The following is a 23,896-nucleotide window of genomic DNA, read 5'->3' as shown; positions in this document are numbered from 1 at the left end:
GTAGCGCGAGGCCGCCGCCGCCATCATGTTTTTGAAAGCCTCCGTTTCCACAAGCCTATATGGCAGCATCTCCAGGCTGATCAATTTGGCTATGTGCATGTTTAACGCTTGAGCGTGCGGGTGCGTGGCGGCGTACTTGCGCTTGCGCTCAAACAGTTGCGCTAGCGACGTCTGGACGCTGTGCTGAGAGACATTGCTGGATGGGGCCGAGGACAGCGGAGGTGAGCGTGTGGGTGCAGCCCGGGAGACGGTCGTGCCTGTGTCCTGAGAGGGGGGTTGGATCTCAGTGGCAGGTTGGGGCACAGGGGGAGAGGCAGTGGTGCAAACCGGAGGCGGTGAATGGCCTTCGTCCCACCTTGTGGGGTGCTTGGCCATCATATGCCTGCGCATGCTGGTGGTGGCGAGACTGGTGGTGGTGGCTCCCCGGCTGATCTTGGCGCGACAAACCTTGCACACCACAGTTCGTCGGTCGTCTGCACTCTCAGTGAAAAACTGCCACACCTTTGAGCACCTCGGCCTCTGCAGGGTGGCATGGCGCGAGGGGGCGCTTTGGGAAACAGTTGGTGGATTATTTAGTCTGGCCCTGCCACTACCGCTGGCCACCGCACTGCCTCTTCCAACCTGCCCTGCTGCTGCACTTTCCTCCCCCTCTAAAGACCTGTCCTCAGTAGGCTTAGCAAACCAGGTGGGGTCAGTCACCTCATCGTCCAGCTGCTCTTCCTACGAATCGTCTGTGCACTCCTCCCACGGACATACTGAAATTACTACTACCTCACTGATAGACAACTGTGTCTCATCGTCATCGTCCTCCTCACCCACTGAAAGCTCTTTAGACAGTTGCCGGAAGTCCCCAGCCTCATCCCCCGGAACCCGGGAACTTTCCAAAGGTTGGGCATCGGTCACGACAAACCCCACCGGTGGGAGAGGAACCATTGCTGCCCAATCTTGGCAGGGGCCCGAGAACAGTTCCTGGGAGTCTGCCTGCTCCTCAGAATGTGTCATTTTCATGGAGTGAGGAGGCTGGGAGGAAGGAGGAGCAGCAGCCAGGGGATTCAGAGTTGCAGCTGTGGACGGCGTAGAAGACTGGGTGGTCGATAGATTGCTGGATGCACTTTCTGCCATCCACGACAGGACCTGCTCACACTGATCAGTTTCTAATAAAGGTCTACCGCGTGGACCCATTAATTGTGAGATGAATCTGGGGACCCCAGAAACTTGCCTCTCTCCTAATCCCGCAGCAGTCGGCTGCAATACACCTGGATCAGGAGCTTGGCCTGTGCCCACACCCTGACTTGGGCCTCCGCGTCCCCGCCCCCGTCCTCTAGGCCTACCCCTACCCTTCAGCGTGGTGTATTACGAGTAAAGCAGAAACTGAACGCTGTAATTAAATGTGCCGCATATTGTCCTGTGGTTGGAGGCTAACTTCGCTTACAGAACGCACAGCAGAGCCAGGAAACAATTATGCGCAAGGCTGGGTATTAATCACCGACTACTCCCCCCCCAGCAGACACGCAGTAAACTGAAGACAGTCACAGGCAGGCCAAATATAGTATATTTTTAAACTTTTTGGGAAAAGGCCCACTGCCTCTGATATACACTGTATGTAGATGGATGTCAGCAGCACACGTTTAAACACCCGGAAGGGACGGACACACAAATGCAAGAGCCACCTTACAGATCCTGGCCCGATCAGATCCAAAAGTTCCAAGGTGAAATATAAAGCAATGGCAGCATACACGGTGATTTCAAGATGGTTTTTCCTTTTATTTCCTTCACAGATGGTAATACAACGTTTCGACTTGCGTCTTTTTCAAGTATGCATTCCCCCCCCATACACTGCACATATATATACCAAAACATTTAATCACATATCCAAGCACAACCTGTCTTGCCGTGATCTCTCCTCCTCCTGCACATGTTGTATGTAATTACTGCCATGGTGCGCCTCTGTGTTAGTCCAGCGTCTCCATTCACTTCACTGCAGCTGTGCAGCATCAGAGATAGTTCCTATTGATCCAGGAACTTTCAACAAACTTTATTGTCCAAGGACTTTCAACAAACTTTATTGTCCAAGGACTTTCAACAAACTTTATTGTCCAGGGACTTTCAGCAAACGTTATTGTCCAGGGACTTTCAGCAAACTTTATTGTACATGGACGGCAGACAACAGAGCCTCCAAAAGGAAATATTACCTCATTATTGCAACAAGGAACCACTATATTTAGGAAATCTATTAGGAGATCGCTCCAAAGTACTGCCACACATGTCCAAATCAGTAGTAAGACATATAGATATTCATAAAGGCATTTATGCTCGTAATTTGTTATACCCAATAATGGTAATCTACCACGATGGGTACATCCAGATACACATTATCCATTAGATACTGTACAGATATGCAAAAATTGACTAAATGCAATTTATATATCAAATATCAAACAGCATATAATGCATATATGTAAATAAATTGATGAGACATGAGGTGGGCACGGAGGTCGCCATGTCGGAGAGACCACGTAATATCTATGACAAGACAAAAAAATACAATTAAAATCCACATTTAAAAAAAATATATATAACAGGAGAAAGATGCTGATACAGGATATAGCTGGTTACAAGAATGGGCCACAGTCATATTCTTGGTTCAGACCCTTAGGGGTTAATGTATCTAATAAATGGATCCAGCGTAATTCTTTTTTCTTCAGTACACTAACCTGGTCACCACCTCTAATTGATGGAGGCACTCCATCGATTACACGAAATTTCAATTGTGATACAGAATGACCGATATCGTGGAAATGGCGCGGGATGGGCAGATCAAGTTTGTTAGTACGTATGGTACTTTTATGTTGTCCGATCCTACATCTTATTTCTTGGATCGTTTCCCCTACATACTGTAGCCCGCAAGGGCATGTAATTAAATATATTACGTAAGAGGAAAGACATGTATAGTGATCTAAAATTCTAAACATGGCACCTGAACGTGCATGATAGAAGCGATCTCCCTTCACCATGTTGCTACATGCAACACAATTGAGACATGGATAATTCCCAGGTTTAAGGGGGGCAAATATGGGCTGTGTGTTAGTCTTAGATTTTTTTATATAGAGAATGGACAAGCGGTATTTAGATTTCCCTGTTGGAGGCTGACTTCGCGTACGGAACGCACAGCAGAGCCAGGAAACAATTATGCGCAAGGCTGGGTATTAATCACCGACTACTCCCCCCAGCAGACACGCAGTAAACTGAAGGCAGTCACAGGCAGGCCAAATATAGTATATTTTTAAACTTTTTGGGAAAAAGCCCACTGCCTCTGATATATGCTGTATTTCGATTTCCCTGTTGGAGGCTGACTTCGCGTACGGAACGCACAGCAGAGCCAGGAAACAATTATGCGCAAGGCTGGGTATTAATCACCGACTACTCCCCCCAGCAGACACGGCGTAAACTGAAGACGGTCACTGCCAGGCCAAATATAGTATATTTTTAAACTTTTTGGGAAAAAGCCCACTGCCTCTGATATACACTGTATTTAGATTTCCCTGTTGGAGGATGACTGTGGTTACTGAAAGCCCAGTGCAGCCAGGAAACAATTATGCGCAAGGCTGGGTATTAATCACCGACTACTATCCCCAGCAGACACGCAGTAAACTGAAGACAGTCACAGGCAGGCCAAATATAGTATATTTTTCCACTTTTTGGGAAAAAGCCCATTGCCTATATAGTCAGTATACCTCTTTCCCTGCCTCACCAGTACTGCCCCTATACTCTGTAAAATGACTGCAGACTGAGGACCCTATGGTCTGCACGCCCGATATACAAAAAAAAAAAAATTGTGCAGCAGCACTGCTAAAAGCAGCCTCAACAGTACTGCACATGGTCGGTTGTGGCCCTAAAAAGGACCGTTGGTGTTCTTGAAGACGAATATAACACCTAACACTCTCCCTATAGCAGCTACAGCAAGACAGCACTTTCCCTGATCTCTCTCAGCATGCATCTGTGGGGAGCTGCGGGCGGGGCAGATTTAAATACTCGAGTGTCATCTGATCTCCCCAGCCACTCACTGCAGGGGGGTGGGATAGGGCTGGAATGTCACAGGAGGAAGTTGTAATGCCTTCCCTGTGTTTCTATTGGCCAAAAAAGCGCGCAAATTTCTCAGGGAACTAAATGTAATGTAGTCGAGCACCGCGTGGTGCTTGTCTCGAGTAACGAGCATCTCGAACACCCTAATACTTGAACGAGTATCAAGCTCGGACGAGTACGCTCGCTCATCTCTAATGCCTACCGCTTTACAATCCGAAGCCTCATCAGTAAGACACCATTCACATCTAAATTTTTTGTTTAGGTTTAATGTATTTGCTGGGGAAAGCTCCAAACTTTCGACTTCATCAATTTTAGAAAATGCCAATTCTGCTACAATTAAGTAAATTTGAACAAATATGGTAGAAAAATGTATCTTCTTTCAACAATTCAATCATACTGTATATTAATGGCATATGGCGGGGAAGAACAAGTAATTCTAAATTTTAGAAAATAAAATACCAATGTCACATGACAAATTTTACATACAGAATGTTAGCATATATATAGTTTATCTGTGTAATATCAATTAACACAAACCACATAGTCATTGTGATTCTTGAAACGATTCAACTTCAAGTGTGAACTGTTATTTCAAGCGAATGTCATTATTTAGTAAATTAATAATTCATAGTATGTTATAGAATCCTTTCTATGAATGTTGATCAAAAGGCTATAATTTGCTTTGTGCTAGCTACACTGGGGTGCGGAGTCTGTGGGGTCCCCTGGTTTTTGCCCTTAGCCCTATAAGATGGTATGGACTGACTCCTCCCCTGGACACCGAAGGAGTAGGATGTTTCCCACAGAGCTCTCTTGCGCTACCTTCTTGCCCCAGAGATATCGGGACCTCTTCAGTGCCCTGCAGCATCTGTGGGGGATTGCTATTCCCCCTTCTTGCTTTGGGGAAGCCCCCCAGCACCCCACTGGAGACATAACTACAGCTCCCACTCTGACCTGCCAGTGAGGCCCAGCCGTACCTGGAGCAGAGACGCAAGACCCAGAGCACATCGGTCACTGAAGGGACCAGGCTACTCCAACTTCCGAGACTTTATCTGCAGCAGGGGATTCCGGTAAGCTGTACCCTACCGCGACCCCTGACCTAACTCCCTGCGACACTAACTCTGACAGGTTGCAGCACAGCTGAGAGCAGAGCTGCAACCAAAATTCCTGTCCGCAGCACATGTGGCATAGCTCACCCGGTGTCCCGGGGGAGGGATGGAAGCCTGCGATACCTGCACACTATCCGGAGGACCCTGCTCACCTTTACGGACAGACCTGCCTTTTCCATACTGCTGCCCAGACATGGCCTGGCTGTCTCTGGAGCCGTGGTCTGAAGTCCCGGGCACCAGAGGCGTGGTGAGTATTCGGCCACCCAATCCCCATACTTCTTAAAGTTACAGACCTCCTGTGGTCTTCAGCTCTCCGCCACCCTCAGACTCCCACGGCGCAGCCATTGTCCTGCTATGGCCTAGCGGAACTGAAGACCATGGTATAGATTTGGTTCCAGCCCACAGGCTGCCTGGCCCTTTGGCACCTGCAAGGGGCGGAGGGGGAAGAGAGGACAAAGGAATAGGGGAAAGGAGGAAAGAGAGAAGATGAAAAAGAAGAACTGTCGTATCTCCCACCTGCCGCAGGGGAAACCCCCCACACAGTCTGTCACAGCTGCCACACTGCTACTTGGGGAAGACCCAGTGGGCTGCAGGACTACAGCTTGTGTCTCCGATTGCCGCAGATACAGTAGAGACTCAATTATTTCCCTGGTGGATTGTGTCGGCTACCACCACAGATACTTATACCCACGAGGCAGCCACAAACTCGCCAGGGCTTCGTAATTACCATCATCGCAGCCCTGTTTACTGACCACACACCGCACGAGCATCGCTAGCTGGCAGTCCGGCATGGCAGTTAGGAGCTGACAGGGAGGGGAGCGCACATGGCCGACAAATGCCAAGTACACCACAGTAAGCCACAAAGACCCGCAGAGGTGGTGATCCATCCTGGGCTACATCAGCTTCCGTTACAGCCCCAACGACTAGCACTGCTCTGGACTGTCGATAACTTGAGAACACACCAACAAAAAAATACAGCATAATAGAGCAAATTGAGCCACCAAAAATCAGGGAAAATGCTGGCCATGTTTCAATCCCGCAGGGTGCTACGAACGCAGATGGGCACTGCATAACCATCAGATGAGACGCCACATCCATATCACTAATCTGCTACTAAATCATCACTGATCTTGGAGACTGAGCGAAATTCTTGACCTTTGTGTATGTAACCCGTGAAATCTTTGGACCTGGAAAAGTCCAAATATGGACAGATACTTGAACGAATGCAGCACGGGTACCCTGACATGAACAACATGACAGCTGGATCTGGAAAAGCAGCAACAACCGGAAAAAAGGCAAACCATCTAAAATAGTTAAGGAAAAAGAACACAAAGGACTTCAACAATTTATTTCCCCTCCAAAACCCATTTTGCCCCGTCCCATGGCTATGTCGATCCCCAATTGGAGGACATGGACACTTCCTCCTCGCAGGCCCCTCCATCACCAGCTGGAACATCTGACAACATGGAGGTGGCGCAGGCGACTTTAGTGGCACAGGAGGTGTCAAAAATACTTCTCCCTTTATTCGACAGCAAGTTGGAAACACCACATAAATCCTTAAATTTGTTGCTGTCACAAATTACGGACAGCACTCAAAGGTTGACTGAAGTGGAGACCAAAACTCAAAATATAGAACACACCATCTCAACTCTAGAGACCTCGTTGCAAAGAAGTGAGTCAGAGACTGAAATGCTCTGAGAAAAGATTGACGACCTAGAAAATAGACATCGTCGCAATAATCTACATTTTGTTGGGATACCAGAATCAGTAACCAACAACCAATTCATAACGTATCTGACTATGGATCTCCCACAGGCTCTCCAGCTCAATATGCCTGCCGATCCTCTAACAATAGAAAGAGCCCACTGCATTAGACCACCTAGAGACGGACGCAACAATGACAGAGCCCGAACCTGCCCGGTGATAGCTAAATACATGCATTGGGCAATGAAAGAAATCATTTTACAAGTGTACAGACATCAAGGGTAACTGCAAATTCAGGGGGTGAAGATCCTAGTGTTCCAGGAGTTTTCCGTGGCAGTTTCATAAAAATGGAAGCTGTTTACTCCAATATTTCAAATCCCTCCTGAAAGAAATACCCGCTTTTAGCTGCTGTACCCAGCAAAACTTTATGTCCAAGAGGGCAGCAGATCCCACGGCTTTAACACCCCGGAGGAAGCTAGAAGACACATGCATCAGGAGGAGACTGAGGAATGAGGCTGACATGGAGAAGGAACTATATTTCTGGTCTTTATTTCACCCATATTCCAAGTTACGTGGATGTGGCGACTCTTATTCATAACAAATGCTAATGCTTATGTTGACTGTTTATATGTTTTCTTTTATATGCTCTAATTTGACCTGCTTGATTTTTAGAGTGGTTCTGCAAAGAGATTGGGAGGTCCCTACTAGAGATGAGCGAACGTACTCGTCCGAGCTTGATACTCGTTCGAGTATTAGCGTGTTCGAGATGCTCGTTACTAGAGGCGAGCACCACGCGATGTTCGAGTAACATTCACTTTCATCTCTGAGACGTTAGCGTGCTTTTCTGGCCAATAGAAAGACAGGGAAGGCATTACAACTTCCCCTGTGACGTTCAAGCCCTATACCACCCCCCTGCAGTGAGTGGCTGGCGAGAGCAGGTGTCACCCGAGTATATAAATCGGCCCCTCCCACGGCTCGCCACAGATGCATTCTGACAGAGATCAGGGAAAGTGCTGCTGATGCCGGAGCTGCTATAGGGAGAGTGTTAGGATTGATTTTAGGCTTCAAGAACCCCAACGGTCCTTCTTAGGGCCACATCTGACCGTGTGCAGTACTGTTGAGGCTGCTTTTTGCAGTGTTGCACTTTTTTTTTTTTTTGTTTATCGGCCGTGCAGAGCATTGCGTCCAGAGCATTGCGTCCTGCAGTAATTTTACATAGTCCAGGGCCAGTAGTGGTGGTGAGGCAGGGACAGTGAAAGACATATACAGTCTATATAGGCAGCGGGCTTTTCCAAAAAAAAAAAATCTATTTGGGCTGCCTGTGACCGTCCTGACTGTACTGCGTCTCTGCTGGGGGTAGTTTTCCTAATTCATACGCAGCCAGCTAAGTGTTACAGTAGGCTTGCGCAAAATTCTTTCCTGCCTCTGCTGTGCGTTCCGTAAGCAAAGTCAGCCTCCAACCACAGGCCAATAAGCGGCACATTTAATTACAGCGTTCTGTTTCTGCACTACTGGTAATACAGTATGCTGAGGGGTAGGGGTAGGCCTAGAGGACGTGGACGCGGGCGAGGACGCGGAGGCCCAAGTCAGGGTGTGGGCACAGGCCGAGCTCCTGATCCAGGTGTATCGCAGCCGACTGCTGCGGGATTAGGAGAGAGGCACGTTTCTGGCGTCCCCACATTCATCTCACAATTAATGGGTCCACGCTGTAGACCTTTATTAGAAACTGAGCAGTGTGAGCAGGTCCTGTCGTGGATGGCAGAAAGTGCATCCAGCAATCTATCGACCACCCAGAGTTCTGCGCCGTCCACTGCTGCAACTCTGAATCCTCTGGCTGCTGCTCCTCCTTCCTCCCAGCCTCCACACTCCATTACAATGACACATTCTGAAGAGCAGGCAGACTCCCAGGAACTGTTCTCGGGCCCCTGCCCAGAATGGGCAGCAATAATTCCGAATCCTCTCCCACTGGAGGAGTTTGTCGTGACCGATGCCCAACCTTTGGAAAGTTCCCGGGGTCCGGGGGATGAGGCTGTGGACTTCCGGCAACTGTCGCAAGAGCTTTCAGTGGGTGAGGAGGACGATGACGATGAGACACAGTTGTCTATCACTCTGGTAGAAGTAATTGGAGTAAGTCCAAGGGAGGAGCGCACAGAGGATTCGGAGGAAGAGCAGCAGGACGATGAGGTGACTGACCCCACCTGGTTTGCTAAGCCTACTGAGGACAGGTCTTCAGAGGGGGAGGCTAGTGCAGCAGCAGGGCAGGTTGGAAGAGGCAGTGCGGTGGCCAGGGGTAGAGGCAGGGCCAGACCGAATAATCCACCAACTGTTTCCCAAAGCGCCCCCTCGCGCCATGCCACCCTGCAGAGGCCGAGGTGCTCAAAGGTCTGGCAGTTTTTCACTGAGAGTGCAGACGACCGCCGAACTGTGGTGTGCAACCTTTGTCGCGCCAAGATCAGCCGGGGAGCCACCACCACCAGCCTCACCACCACCAGCATGCGCAGACATATGATGGCCAAGCACCCCACAAGGTGGGACGAAGGCCGTTCACCGCCTCCGGTTTGCACCGCTGCCTCTCCCCCTGTGCCCCAACCTGCCACTGAGATCCAACCCCCCTCTCAGGACACAGGCACTACCATCTCCTGGCCTGAACCCACACCCTCACCTCCGCTGTGCTCGGCCCCATCCACCAATGTCTCTCAGCGCACCGTCCAGCCGTCGCTAGCGCAAGTGTTGGAGTGCAAGTGCAAGTACGCTCCAGCGTTAAACGTGCACATAGCTAAATTTATCAGCCTGGAGATGCTGCCGTATAGGGTTGTGGAAACGGAGGCTTTCAAAGGTATGATGGCGATGGCGGCGGCGGCCCCGCGCTACTCAGTTCCCAGTCGCCACTACTTTTCCCGATGTGCCGTCCCAGCCCTGCACGACCACGTCTCCCGCAACATTGTACGCGCCCTCAGCAACGCGGTTACTGCCAAGGTCCACTTAACAACGGACACGTGGACAAGCACAGGCGGGAATGGCCACTATATCTCCCTGACGGCACATTGGGTGAATTTAGTGGAGGCTGGGACAGAGTCAGAGCCTGGGACCGCTCACGTCCTACCCACCCCCAGAATTGCGGGCCCCAGCTCGGTGGTGGTATCTGCGGTGGTGTATGCTTCCTCCACTAAACCACCCTCCTCCTCCTCCTCCTACGCAACTTCTGTCTCGCAATCAAGATGTGTCAGCAGCAGCACGTCGCCAGCAGTCGGTGTCGCGCGGCACGGCAGCACAGCGTTGGGCAAGCGTCAGCAGGCCGTGCTGAAACTACTCAACTTAGGAGAGAAGAGGCACATGGCCCACGAACTGCTGCAGGGTCTGACAAAGCAGACCGACCGCTTGCTTGCGCTGCTGAGCCTCCAACCGGGCATGGTCGTGTGTGACAACGGCCGTAACCTGGTGGCGGCTCTGCAGCTCGGCAGCCTCACGCACGTGCCATGCCTGGCCCACGTCTTTAATTTGGTGGTTCAGCGCTTTCTGAAAAGCTACCCACGCTTGTCAGACCTGCTCGTAAAGCTGCGCCGGCTCTGCGCACATTTCCGCAAGTCCCACACGGACGCTGCCACCCTGCGCACCCTGCAACATCGGTTTCATCTGCCAGTGCACCGACTGCTGTGTGACGTGCCCACACAGTGGAACTCTACGCTCCACATGTTGGCCAGGCTCTATGAGCAGCGTAGAGCTATAGTGGAATACCAACTCCAACATGGGCGGCGTAGTGGGAGTCAGCCTCCTCAATTCTTTACAGAAGAGTGGGCCTGGTTGGCAGACATCTGCCAGGTCCTTGGAAACTTTGAGGAGTCTACCCAGATGGTGAGCGGCGATGCTGCAATCATTAGCGTCACCATTCCTCTGCTATGCCTCTTGAGAAGTTCCCTGCAAAGCATAAAGGCAGATGCTTTGCGCTCGGAAACAGAGGCGGGGAAAGACAGTATGTCGCTGGATCACCCAGTCAGAGCACCCTCCTGTCTATATCTCAGCGCGTTGAGAAGGAGGAGGAGCATGAGGAGGATGAGGAGGAGGGGGAAGAGACAGCTGGGCCCACTGCTGAGGGTACCCATGCTGCTTGCCTGTCATCCTTTCAGCGTGTATGGCCTGAGGAGGAGGAGGAGGAGGATCCTGAAAGTGATCTTCCTAGTGAGGACAGCCATGTGTTGCGTACAGGTACCCTGGCACACATGGCTGACTTCATGTTAGGATGCCTTTCTCGTGACCCTCGCGTTAGATGCATTCTGGCCGCTACGGATTACTGGGTGTACACACTGCTCGACCCATGGTATAAGGAGAACTTTTCCACTCTCATACCCGAAGAGGAAAGGCGTTCGAGAGTGATGCTATACCACAGGACCCTGGTGGACAAGCTGATGGTAAAATTCCCATCCGACAGCGCTAGTGGCAGAAGGCGCAGTTCCGAGGGCCAGGTAGCAGGGGAGGCGCGGAGATCAGGCAGCATGTACAGCGCAGGCAGGGGAACACTCCCCAAGGCCTTTGCCAGCTTTATGGCTCCCCAGCAAGACTGTGTCACCGCTCCCCAGTCAAGGCTGAGTCGGCGGGAGCACTGTAAAAAGATAGTGAGGGAGTACGTAGCTAATCGCACGACCGTCCTCCGTGATGCCTCTGCTCCCTACAACTACTGGGTGTCGAAGCTGGACACGTGGCCTGAACTCGCGCTGTATGCCCTGGAGGTGCTTGCTTGTCCTGCGGCTAGCGTCTTGTCAGAGAGGGTGTTTAGTGCGGCTGGGGGAATCATCACGGATAAGCGTACCCGCCTGTCAACTGACAGTGCCGACAGGCTTACACTCATAAGTATGAACAAAGCCTGGATTTCCCCAGACCTCTCTTCTCCACCAGCGGACAGCAGCGGTACCTAAACAATACGTAGGTTGCACCCTCGGATGGAAGCATCATTCTCTATCACCATAAAAAACGGGGACCTTTTAGCTTCATCAATCTGTGTATTATATTCATCCTCCTCCTCCTGCTGCTCCTCCTGAAACCTCACGTAATCACGCCGAACGGGCAATTTTTCTTAGGCCCACAATGCTCAGTCATATTACTTTTGTAAACAATGTTTATAAGTTTCAATTCCCATTAAAGCGTTAAAACTTGCACCTGAACCAATTTTTATTTTAACTGGGCTGCCTCCAGGCCTAGTTACAAATTAAGCCACAGTAACCAAAGTGATTAATGGGTTTCACCTGCCCTCTTGGTTGGGCATGGGCAATTTTTCTGAGGTACATTAGTACTGTTGGTACACCAATTTTTTGGGGCCCTCGCCAACAGTGTAATCCTAGTAATTTTTATGGGCTTCGCCTGCACTCATGGTACAACAAGGTGTGTGGGGTTGGCCTACACTTTTGCTACATAAATGTAACTGGGGCCTTGTCTATACTGCAACTACTGAAATGTGAAAGAGACTGTTATCTCCCTAAACTGCTGCAACGGTAATGTTACTGTGGCCTGTCTTGACTGCTACTACTACTGAAATGGAACTAATACTGTGCTCCCCCTATACTGCTGCTTCGGAATTGTTACTGGGGCCTGTCTTGACTGCTACTATTACTGAAATGGAACTAAGACTGTGCTCCCCCTATACTGCTCCTAGTGATAGGTTACTGGGGCCTGTCTAGACTGCTACTACTACTGAAATGGAACTAATACTGTGCTCCCCCTATACTGCTGCTTTGGAATTGTTACTGGGGCCTGTCTTGACTGCTACTATTACTGAAATGGAACTAATACTGTGCTCCCCCTATACTGCTGCTAGTGATATGTTACTGGGGCCTGTCTAGTCTGCAACTACTACTGAAATGGAACTAATACTGTGCTCCCCCTATACTGCTGCTTTGGAATTGTTACTGGGGCCTGTCTTGACTGCTACTATTACTGAAATGGAACTAATACTGTGCTCCCCCTATACTGCTGCTAGTGATATGTTACCGGGGCCTGTCTAGTCTGCAACTACTACTGAAATGGAACTAATACTGTGCTCCCCCTATACTGCTGCTAGTGATAAGTTACTGGGGCCTGTCTAGACTGCAACTACTACTGAAATGGAACTAATACTGTGCTCCCCTTATACTACTGCTAGTGATATGTTACTGGAGCCTGTCCAGACTGCTACTACTACTGAAATGGAACTAATACTGAGCTCCCTTTATACTACTGCTAGTGATATGTTACTGGAGCCTGTCTAGACTGCTACTACTACTGAAATGGAACTCATACTGTGCTCCCCCTATACTGCTGCTAGTGATATGTTACTGGGGCCTGTCTACACTGCTACTACTACTGAAATGGAACTAATACTATGCTCCCCCTATACTGCTGCTTCGGAATTGTTACCGGGGCCTGTCTTGACTGCTACTATTACTGAAATGGGCGGTTGGGCAGCATGTTACCCAGGAGAAGTGGCAGCAGAGTGTCATGCAGGCAGTGATTGTGCTTTGTTGGAGGTAGTGTGGTGCTTAGCTAAGGTATGCCTTGCTAATGAGGGTTTTTCAGAAGTAAATATTGTTGGGGGGGCCCACTCTTGCCACTATTGTGGCTTAATAGTGGGACCTGGGAACTTGAGATGCAGCCCAACATGTAGCCCCTCGCCTGCCCTATCCGTTTCTGTGTCGTTCCCATCACTTTCTTGAATTTCCCAGATTTTCACAAATGAAAACCTTAGCGGAGCATAGGTCCCATACAAAAATGCTCGGGTCGCCCATTGACTTCAATGGGGTTCGTTACTCGAAACGAACCCTCGAGCATCGCGGGAAGTTCGACTCGAGTAACGAGCACCCGAGCATTTTGGTGCTCGCTCATCTCTAGTGATTACCTGTTTGCACAGAAAATTTACATGAAGTCGTGGTTACTTCAGTGGAACCGAGGAATAAAATATGTATACACATAGTAACATAACATAGTAACATAGTATGTAAGGCTGAATGAAGATAATGTCCATCTAGTCCAGTCTGTCTATTCTCCTGTGTTGATCCAGAGGAAGGCAAAAAAAAAAACAAGGGCAGAAGCCAATTAGCCCTTTTGGGGAAGAAATTCCTTCCCGACTCCCTAATGGCAATCAGACTGTTCCCTGGATCAACCCCTAATAGTTCCTACCTGCCTGTATACCCGGATTAACAATTAACCTAAGATTTATAACGTATAATATCCTTCCTCTCCAGAAAGACATCAAGTCCCCTTTTAAACTCCTCTATTGATTTTGCCATCACCACTTCCTCCGGCAGAGAGTTCCACAGTCTAACTGCTCTTACAGTAAAGAATCCCCTTCTATGTTGGAGATGAAACCTACTTTCCTCTAATCGTAGCGGATGTCCTCTTGTTACCGTCGTGGTCCTGGGTGTAAACAGATCTTGGGAGAGATCCTTGTATTGTCCCCTCATGTATTTATACATCGTTATTTGAACACCCCTTAGCCGTCTTTTTTCTAGAGTAAATAATCTCAATTTGGATAGCCTCTCTGGGTATTTCAGTCCCGTCATTCCATGTATTAGTTTAGTTGCCCTTCTTTGAATCCCCTCAAGCACTGTGACATCTTTCCTGAGCACCGGTGACCAGAATTGTACGCAGTATTCCATGCGAGGCCTGACAAGTGCCTTATATAATGGAAGGATAATGTTCTCATCCTTCACCCCTATACCTCTTTTAATGCACCCCAAGACTTTATTTGCCTTTGTAGCAGCTGACTGGCATTGGTTACTCCAGTTTAATCTACTATCCACTAATACCCCCAGATCCTTTTCCATATCACTTTTCCCTAGTGGTACCCCATTAAGTGAATATTGGTGACATCCGTTTCTCCTGCCCATGTGCATAGTCTTACATTTTTCAACATTGAACTTCATTTGCCATTTTTCTGCCCAAGCCCCCAACTTATCTAGGTCCGTTTGTAGCTGCACATTGTCCTCCGTTGCATTAATTATATTGTATAATTTTGTGTCATCTGCAAATATTGATATTTTGCTGTGCAGCCCCTCTATCAGGTCATTGATAAATATGTTGAACAGAGTGGGGCCTAATACTGAACCCTGTGGCACCCCACTAGCGACTGTGGTCCAATCAGAGTACGAACCATTTATTACCACCCTCTGCTTTCTATCATTGAGCCAATTTTTTACCCACTTACACACGTTTTCGCCCAGTCCGAGCTGCCTCATTTTGTATATTAGCCTATTATGTGGCACGGTGTCAAAGGCTTTAGAGAAGTCCAGATATACGAGATCAATAGATTCTCCCTGGTCCAGCTTAGAGCTTACTTCATCGTAGAAACTGATCAGATTTGTCTGACATGAGCGACCCTTCATGAACCCATGCTGGTGAGGAGTTATTCCCTTATTCTCCTTGAGGTACTCATCGATGGCGTCTCTCAGAATCCCCTCGAAAATGTTTCCCGTTACTGAAGTGAGACTTACTGGCCTGTAGTTACCAGGCTCACTTTTGCTCCCTTTTTTGTAAATTGGAACCACGTTGTCAATGCGCCAATCCAATGGTACTACACTGGTCTTGATAGTGTCTAGAAATATTAGGTATAGCGGCCTAGCTATCTCATCACTTAGTTCCCTTAGTATCCTTGGGTGTAATCCATCTGGGCCCGGCGATTTATCAATTTTAGTCTTCTTTAGTCGCTTCCGCACCTCCTGCGTTAGGTATGAGATATTTTGTGAGGGGTTCATTTTATTCCCCTGCATCTCGTGTGGCATTTCCTTTTCGTTTGTGAATACACTTGAGAAGAAACTGTTTAGATTTGCTTTCCCTTCATCATCATCAATGATTTCTCCTGCAGTATTTGTTAAAGGGCCAGTGCTCTCCCTGCAAATCGTTTTGCTGTTAATATAGTTGAAAAATAGCTTCGGGTTGTTTTTGCTCTCTTTGGCGATCCGTGTTTCTGCTTCCTCCTTAGTAGTTTTGATCTTATCTTTGCATATTTTGTTTTTTTTCCCTGTATGGTTTTAGAGCTTCTTCGCTGCCTTGTTGCTTTACTAGCTTGAACGCTTTCTTTTTTTCGTTTATTGCCCCTCTTACCGTCTTGTCGAGCCACATTGGTTTCCTTTTAGTTGAGTTTCTTTTATTTTTAATGGGAATGAACTGCTCACATGAGGTGATTAGGATCCTTTTAAACTTTTCCCATTTGTCCTCTGTACCGTTATTTTTGAGGATGTTGTCCCAATTAATGTTACCGATAGTAGTTCTAAGCTCATCAAATTTTGCTTTACTAAAGTTTAGTTTCTTTGTCGCTCCCTGATAAGGCTTCCTATTGATTGACAGCTGTAAGTTGATTATATTGTGGTCACTGTTCCCCAAGTGCCCCTCAACCTGCACCCCCTTTATACGTTCCGGTTTGTTGGTTAGTACTAGGTCCTGAATGGCCCTCCCTCTTGTTGGTTCCTGCACAAGTTGGTTCAGGTAATTGTCTTTAATTACTCTCAATAACTTATCACCCCTGTGAGATTTGCAGGTTTCCTTCTCCCATGTTATATCTAGATAATTAAAGTCCCCCATGATAATTACTTCCTTGCGCTTTGACACCTCTTCTATCTGCCTTAATAGTAAGTTTTCAGCTTCTTCTGTTGCTTTTGGTGGTCTATAGAAGACCCCTATCAGGATTTTGTTATTTTTTCCTCCCTGTATTTCTACCCACAGAGATTCCACCTGTTCGTCTCCTACCCCTATATCCTCCCGTAGCCTCGGCTTCAAGTTCGATTTGACGTACAGACATACCCCTCCCCCTTTCTGGTTCCTTCGGTCCCTTCTGAAGAGATTGTACCCCTGCAAATTCACCGCCCAATCGCACTTATCATCAAGCCACGTTTCCGTAATTCCGACTATATCATAATTTTCATCAGTCATTCTCGCTTCAAGCTCACCCACTTTACTAATCAGACTTCGTGCATTCGTGGTCATACAATTTATATCATTTTTTTTGTTTTTTAAATTTGTTTTGTTGCTATTCGTACTTATGGCTGATCTATCAGTTCTAACTGTACTAACCCCACCCCCAGCTCGACCCCCATTCCCTTTGCTTGGACCCGGATCGCTAGTTACACTGGCTACCCCACTATTTCTCATTTTACCCTTCCCCCCAGTCCCTAGTTTAAACACTCCTCCAGCCTTCTAGCCATCTTATCCCCCAGCACAGCTGCACCCTCCCCATTAAGATGCAGCCCGTCCCTACGGTAGAGTCTGTAGCCGACAGCAAAGTCAGCCCAGTTCTCCAGGAACCCAAATCCCTCCTTCTGACACCAACTCCGGAGCCACTTGTTTACCTCCCTAAGATCCTGCTGCCTTTCTAGTGTGGCTTTAGGTACAGGTAGTATTTCCGAGAAAACTACCCTGGAGGTCCTCGCCCTGAGCTTGGACCCTAGGTCCCTGTAATAATTTTTGAGGGCCCTCCATAGTGAAGCGTTAGATTCTCCTTAAACTGCAGGTACCAATGTCCCTCTGCAGAATGTGCCACCCCTCCCACTCTCCCCACTTTTTACTCTTAAAGGTAACACCCCTTTTATTCAAATTTAACCCCAGACTGGAGATTGCAGCCCTTTCTTAGCCTTAAAGGTATGCTCCATCCCTGCAGTTCATGGCCGCTTCCTTACGTACTTTACAGCCTTTCAGTATATGCGCATAGAGGTCAGTTAGATTGTTCTCGGTATATACACATAGAGGTGAGGTAGATTATCCTCAGTATATGCATACAGAGGTCAGTTAGATTGTTGTGCCAAATTTCACGCTTGTACAACACCGGGAAGTTACTTAACATAGTGGTACATTTACTTTTGCACTTAGCTTGAAAAATTAATTTGTGACCTCTTTACTTATCCTATTCAGGATGTAAAGAATGCTTGTGCCAAATTTTACACTTGTACTACACTGGGAAGTTACATTACATAGTGGTGCATTTACTTTTCTACTTAGCATTGAAAAATCAAGTTGTGATGCCTTTACTGTTCCTATTTAGGACCTATAGAATGCTCGTGCCAAATTTCATGCTTGTACGACAACGGGAAGTTAGAGAATTAGATTTGGTACATTACACAGGGGTCATAATATTTTTGCACTTAGCATTGAATGATTGAGTTGTGACCTCTTTACTTTTATGATTTCATAGAATCAAAGAATCCTAGAATAGTAGAGTTGGAAGGGACCCCCAGGGTCATCGGGTCCAACCCCCTGTTCAGTGCAGGATTCACTAAATCATCCCAGACAGCTATTTATCCAGCCTTTGTTTGAACACTTGCATTTAAGGGGAACTCACCACCTCCCGTGGTGACCTGTTCCACTCATTGATCACCCCCACTGTCAGAAAGGTTTTTCTGATATTTAATTTGTGTCTCCTCCCCTCTTAAGTTTCATCCCATTACTTCTAGTCTTTCCTTCTGCATATGAAAATAGGGCTGATCCCTCTGAACTGTGACAGCCCTTCCCATATTTGTAGGCTGCTATTAAGTCACCTCTCAGCCTTCTTTTTTGCAAGCTAAACATTCCCAGATCCTTTAACCGTTCCTCATAGGACATGATTTGCAAACTACTTACCATCTTGGTAACTCTTCTCTGAACTTGCTCCAGTTTGTCTATGTATTTAGGGGGGTAATTATCTCACGTGATCTAGATTCTATGCTTCTCTTAATACATCCCAGAATTTTGTTTGCCTTTTTGGCTGCTGTATCACACTGTTGACTCATGTTCAGTCTTTGATCTATTAGTATACCCACGTCTTTTTCACATGTGCTGCTTAGCCCAATTCCTACCATTTTGTATGTGCTTTTTTCATTTTTCTTGCCCAGATGTGGGACTTCACATTTCTCCTTGTTAAATACCATTCTGCTAGTCGCCGCCCACTGTTCACACTTTTCTAGACCTTTTTGAATACTCTCTCTCTCTCTTCCCAAGTGTTAGCTATCGCTCCTAGCTTTGTGTCGTTGGTAAATTAGATCAATTTCCCCTTCAATTTCCTCCTCCAGATCATTTATAAAAATGTTGAACACTGGGCCTAGGACAGAGCCTTGTGGTACCCCACTTGATACATTCTTCCACTTGGATGTGCAGCCATTTATGACCTCTCTTTGAGTACGATCACTCAGCCAGTTGTGAATCCACCTAACAGTTGCTTTGTCAATCCCATATTTGGTCATTTTTTTAATGAGTATGGTATGAGATACTTTGTCAAATGCTTTACTGAAGTCAATATATACTGTATCCACCACATTTTCCTGATCAACCCAGTCGGTGATTCTGTCATAGAAGGAAATTAGATTTGTCTGGCATGACTTTTTTGTTACAAACCCATGCTGACTCTGGTTAATTACTCCATTTTTATTTAAGTACTTGCATACATGCTGTTTAATAATTTGTTCAAAGATCTTTCCAGATATAGAAGTCAGTCTCACAGGTCTGTAGTTTCTTGGATCCACCTTCTTCCTTTTTTTGAAGATAGGGACAACATTTGCCCTTTTGCAATCTTCTGGGACTTCTCCCATTCTCCAGGAATTTTCAAAGATTATGGCGAGTGGCTCAGCAATTCAGAAAAGAAATTTAAAAGTTCAGCCTTCAACATCATTCTTAACCAATTCACCATTTTCTTCTTGTAAGCATCCAATAGCATCTTTGACTTTTCTTTTGCTTTTGACATTACCCCCAAATCCTTTTTTATTGCTTTTGGCCTCTGTTCCAAGCCTCAATTCATTATTAGCTTTAGCTTTTCTGACACTTACCCTACAGTTTCTGCAGACCGCATTATATTCTTCTTTAGATGTCTGTCCAGCCTCTGAAAACTTCCATTGAAGGAGAATTCACCACCTTCCATGGCAACCTGTTCCACTCATTGATCCCCCTTCACTAGCTAATATCTAATGTGTCTCCGCCCTTTCAGTTTCATCCCATTGCTTCTAATCTTTCAATCTGCAGAGGAGAATAGGGCTGTAACCCACTGTAACCGCCCTTCAGATATTTGTAGACAGCCATTAAAGGGGTTGTCCTGCGAAACAAAGTGGGGGTATACACTTCTGTATGGCCATATTAATGCACTTTGTAATGCACATTGTGCATTAATTATGAGCCATACAGAAGTTATTCACTTACCTGTTCCGTTGCTAGCGTCCTCGTCTCCATGGTGCCATCTAATTTTCAGCATCTAATCCCCCGATTAGACGCGCTTGCGCAGTCCGGTCTTCTCTGTGTTGAATGGGGCGCTCGTGCTGGAGAGCTGCTCCTCGTAGCTCCGCCCCATCACGTGTGCCGATTCCAGCCAATCAGGAGGCTGGAATCGGCAATGGAACGCACAGAAGCCCTGCGGTCCACCGAGGGTGAAGATCCCGGCGGCCATCTTTGCAAGGTAAGTATGAAGACACCGGAGCGCGGGGATTCGGGTAAGTACTACCCAGTTGTTTTTTTTTATCCCTGCATCGGGTTTGTCTCGCGCCGAACGGGGGGGCTATTGAAAAAAAAAACCCGTTTCGGCGCGGGACAACCCCTTTAAGTCTCCTCTCAGCCTTCTCTTCTGCAAGATAAACATTCCCAGATCCTTTAACCGTTCCTTATAGAACATGGCTTGCAGACCGTTCTCCATCCTAGTAACTCTTTTCTGAACTTACACCAGCTTGTCTATGTCTTTTATAAATTGGGTTGCCCAGAACTGGACACAGTATTCCAGATAAGGTCTGAGTAAGGAAGAGTAGAGCAGGATAATCTGTTGATCTTTTTTAAATAGTGTTGCCCAGAACGATGATTGGGAGAAGTATAAGTTGATCAACTTCTCTAGTCTAGCACTGGATCTTCTCCTCTTCCGTGGTATCTTAGATGTAGAATCCGTGAGTAGAGCCAGTTTTGTAAGGTCTGGAGCTGTGGAAATTGCTGAAAAGCTTCAGTAGTGTAGGAGCTGGGCCATTCTCTCTTGTTGCCAGGCTACACCCCTCTTGCCCAAATTTTTGGACTATTTAATCAGCTACAAGGAACACATGTTTTCATTGAAACAGGACCTTAGTGGTGCTTGTAATTTAATGGACATCAGTGAGTTTGATAAGAGGATGACTGTGTGCAATACTCAGTAATGGGTCTTATTAATATTTAATAATGACTTTCAGATGTTATAATGTTCTTGCATCACTTTAGAGTTTGTCTGCAACATCTTTTAATACCTCTTCTGATTGCATGATGGTTTATTTGGATTATATCTTTGTGTTCTCTTCTGACAATTCCTCTCATTGAGAACATGTGTGACTATACATTGAGTGTCAGAAAACCACCTATATGCCCTGCTTGAAAAATGTATCTGACAGGAACCATTCACCCCTGTAAAAAAAAAAAGTTACAGCATTGGTGATCATGAACTCCTGGCCATCAAGCTTGTTCTAAGAAAAATTAAAGAAAAAACTATCAAAAAGTCTTATGTTCCTCAACATGGTACCATTTCAAACTACAGGGAGCCCTGCAAAGAAAATGGACTGCACACAGCTCTATCATAGAAAAAAACAAAAAAAAACTATGAAGGTTGAATAATAGCATAAGCAATTGTTTTTTTTTTTAAAGCATTTTATTTTTTTGTAAGTATTAATATAGAATAATACTATGTAAATTTGGTACCGCAGTGCTCATACTGCCTCACATAAAAAAGTCAAAGTGTCATTTTTACTGCACCAGGAATACTATAAAAGTAACATCTCCTCCACTCTTCAAAAAAAAAAGGTGCAATAGTTTTTTTCCCGTTTTGCTTTTTGGGAATTTTTAAAAGTCTTCCAATATATTATATGGTACATAAAATGGTATCATTGAAAAATACAACTCATCCAGCAAAAAACAAATCCTCATGTAGATACCGTGTTTCCCCAAAAATAAGACACTGTCTTATAATAATTTTTGCCTCAAAAGAGGCACAGTGTCTTATTTTTGGGGGGATTTCTAATAATACTCACCTACCACAGACGTTCCGGTCCCTGCGCTGATCTCCGTCTCTGCTGCAGGCTGCCGCGTCCTCCTTTAATCCGACAGAGCAGTTCTTCCTGTAAATGGGGCTTGAATAGCCCGCTTCCAGGAAGCTAATGCTCTGATTGGTTATTCGAGCGCCACGTCAGCCAATGAGAGCTGGCGGTCGATTAACGAATCACAGCCATTCAGTGACATCCAATCAGAGCATTAGCTTCCTGAAGGCCTCGCTTCCAGGAAGAACTGCTCTTTCGGCTTGAAGAAGGATGTAGCATCTTGCAGCAGCGACAGAGGCAAGTGCGAGGACCGAAACATTGGCGGTAGGTGCGTATTGTTTTTTTTTAAACATGTAGTTAAGCTAGGGCTTATTTTTAGGGGAGGGCTTATATTTCAAGCCTCTCCCAAAAGTTGGTGTGGGTCTTTTTTTATCAGGGGAGGTCTTACTATCTGGAAAATTCGATACGTTACTTGAATAATAAAAACGTTTTTTTTCAATGAGGTAACCAGAACTGCAGAATGTGACCTGGATGCAGGAGCATCAATGACCCTTGGTCACGAAAGGGTTAAGCTTTCTACTTAAATCCTACTGTTAAAGCCCTTAAATAAACAGGTAAAAAATAATAATAATAATAATAATACATCAACTAGAAGCGCTGTCAGCTCTGGTGCATCTTCTCTCCAGGTCTCTGGCATTGAATGGCTGAGTGCTGCCTCTGATTGGTGAAGTAAGAATGTGTAGTCCAGGCAGCATTGAGATGAGTAAAAAAAATATAAATTCTTTATTCCTCCATTTTAAAATGGTAACCAGCGACGTTTCGACCCGTCCAGTGGGTCTTTTTCAAGCTTCTGATTGGTCAAAGCATTCAGCAATCAGAGGCAGCGCTTTCAGGGGGCGAGGATTTTTAGATCTCCAGCTAGAAGTGCAGTGCGGGGACCAGGAAAAATACGCTGGAGATGACAGCACTTCTAAGGTGATGTATAATTATTTTTCTTTTCTGCAGCTAGGGATGATTTTCTTGGTAAGGCTTATATTTCAAGCCCCCACTCCTACCCAAAAATCATAGCTGCAGTGTTTGCCTTCATTCCATTGCTTTCAAAGGAGCGGTAGTAGCGCCGGCCCAATTGAAAGCAATGGGATAGTATTGTGCTCCTGTCCCATTGAAAATATACGGAGAAGATGCACTCCTCTACCACAGCTGTGACAGCTGGGGCAGGGGACTCCTTCATCCCTGTAGGGAGTCCCCTCCTCAATGAACACTGTGACAGTGCTGTCACAGTGCTCTGTGATGAAGTGACTCCCGAAGGGGATGAAGAGGTCCCCTGCCCCAGCTGTCACAGCTGTGGTAGAGGAGTGCATCTTCTCCCATTGCTTTCAATGGGGCCGCACTATATGTGCTAATTTTAGGATCGTGTGACTGCACAACAAGTGCAAATAAAAAAAGCGCCTGACACTTCGGTGAATGTGTAATAGAGGTGAAGCAGCATCCACGGAAATTATTTCAAACGCTTTAATTCCTCAAGCATAAAACAAAGTTTCAACCAACTTGTGGTCTTTGTCAAGTTCAATGACACAATACACAAACACATACTTATATGCAAACAAGACACACCCCTTACCCAATACAAAAGCCCGACATATATATGACATTGCTAAAAACACAAGACAGATATAAAACAGACCCTGTGGTAGGACGGACCGGACTGCTGCTTCAGCTGTTCCTCCTCATGTTGTAATCCGCTCGATGTATTCATGGCTTCATTGTCCCTCTCTGATTACATCACTGCAGGGCCGCCACTGATTACATCACTGCAGGGCCGCCACTGATTACATCACTGCAGGGCCGCCACTGATTACATCACTGCAGGGCCGCCACTGATTACATCACTGCAAGGCCGTGTCCTGCTTCCACATTATATTTGCAGGACGGGAGGGGGAAATGAACTCTCTCTTACTGCTGTGCGCAAATGCTGGGGTCTACGATTCATCTTTAAAAGGAGATTGTAAGGCTAGGAAAGCAAGCGCTAATCAGCCCCGACGTATATAGCGC

Source organism: Eleutherodactylus coqui, chromosome 4, assembly GCF_035609145.1.
Source record: "Eleutherodactylus coqui strain aEleCoq1 chromosome 4, aEleCoq1.hap1, whole genome shotgun sequence".
Lineage (NCBI taxonomy): Eukaryota > Metazoa > Chordata > Amphibia > Anura > Eleutherodactylidae > Eleutherodactylus > Eleutherodactylus coqui.
The sequence above is the reverse complement of the archived record's forward strand: the minus strand, read 5'-3'. Positions refer to the sequence as shown.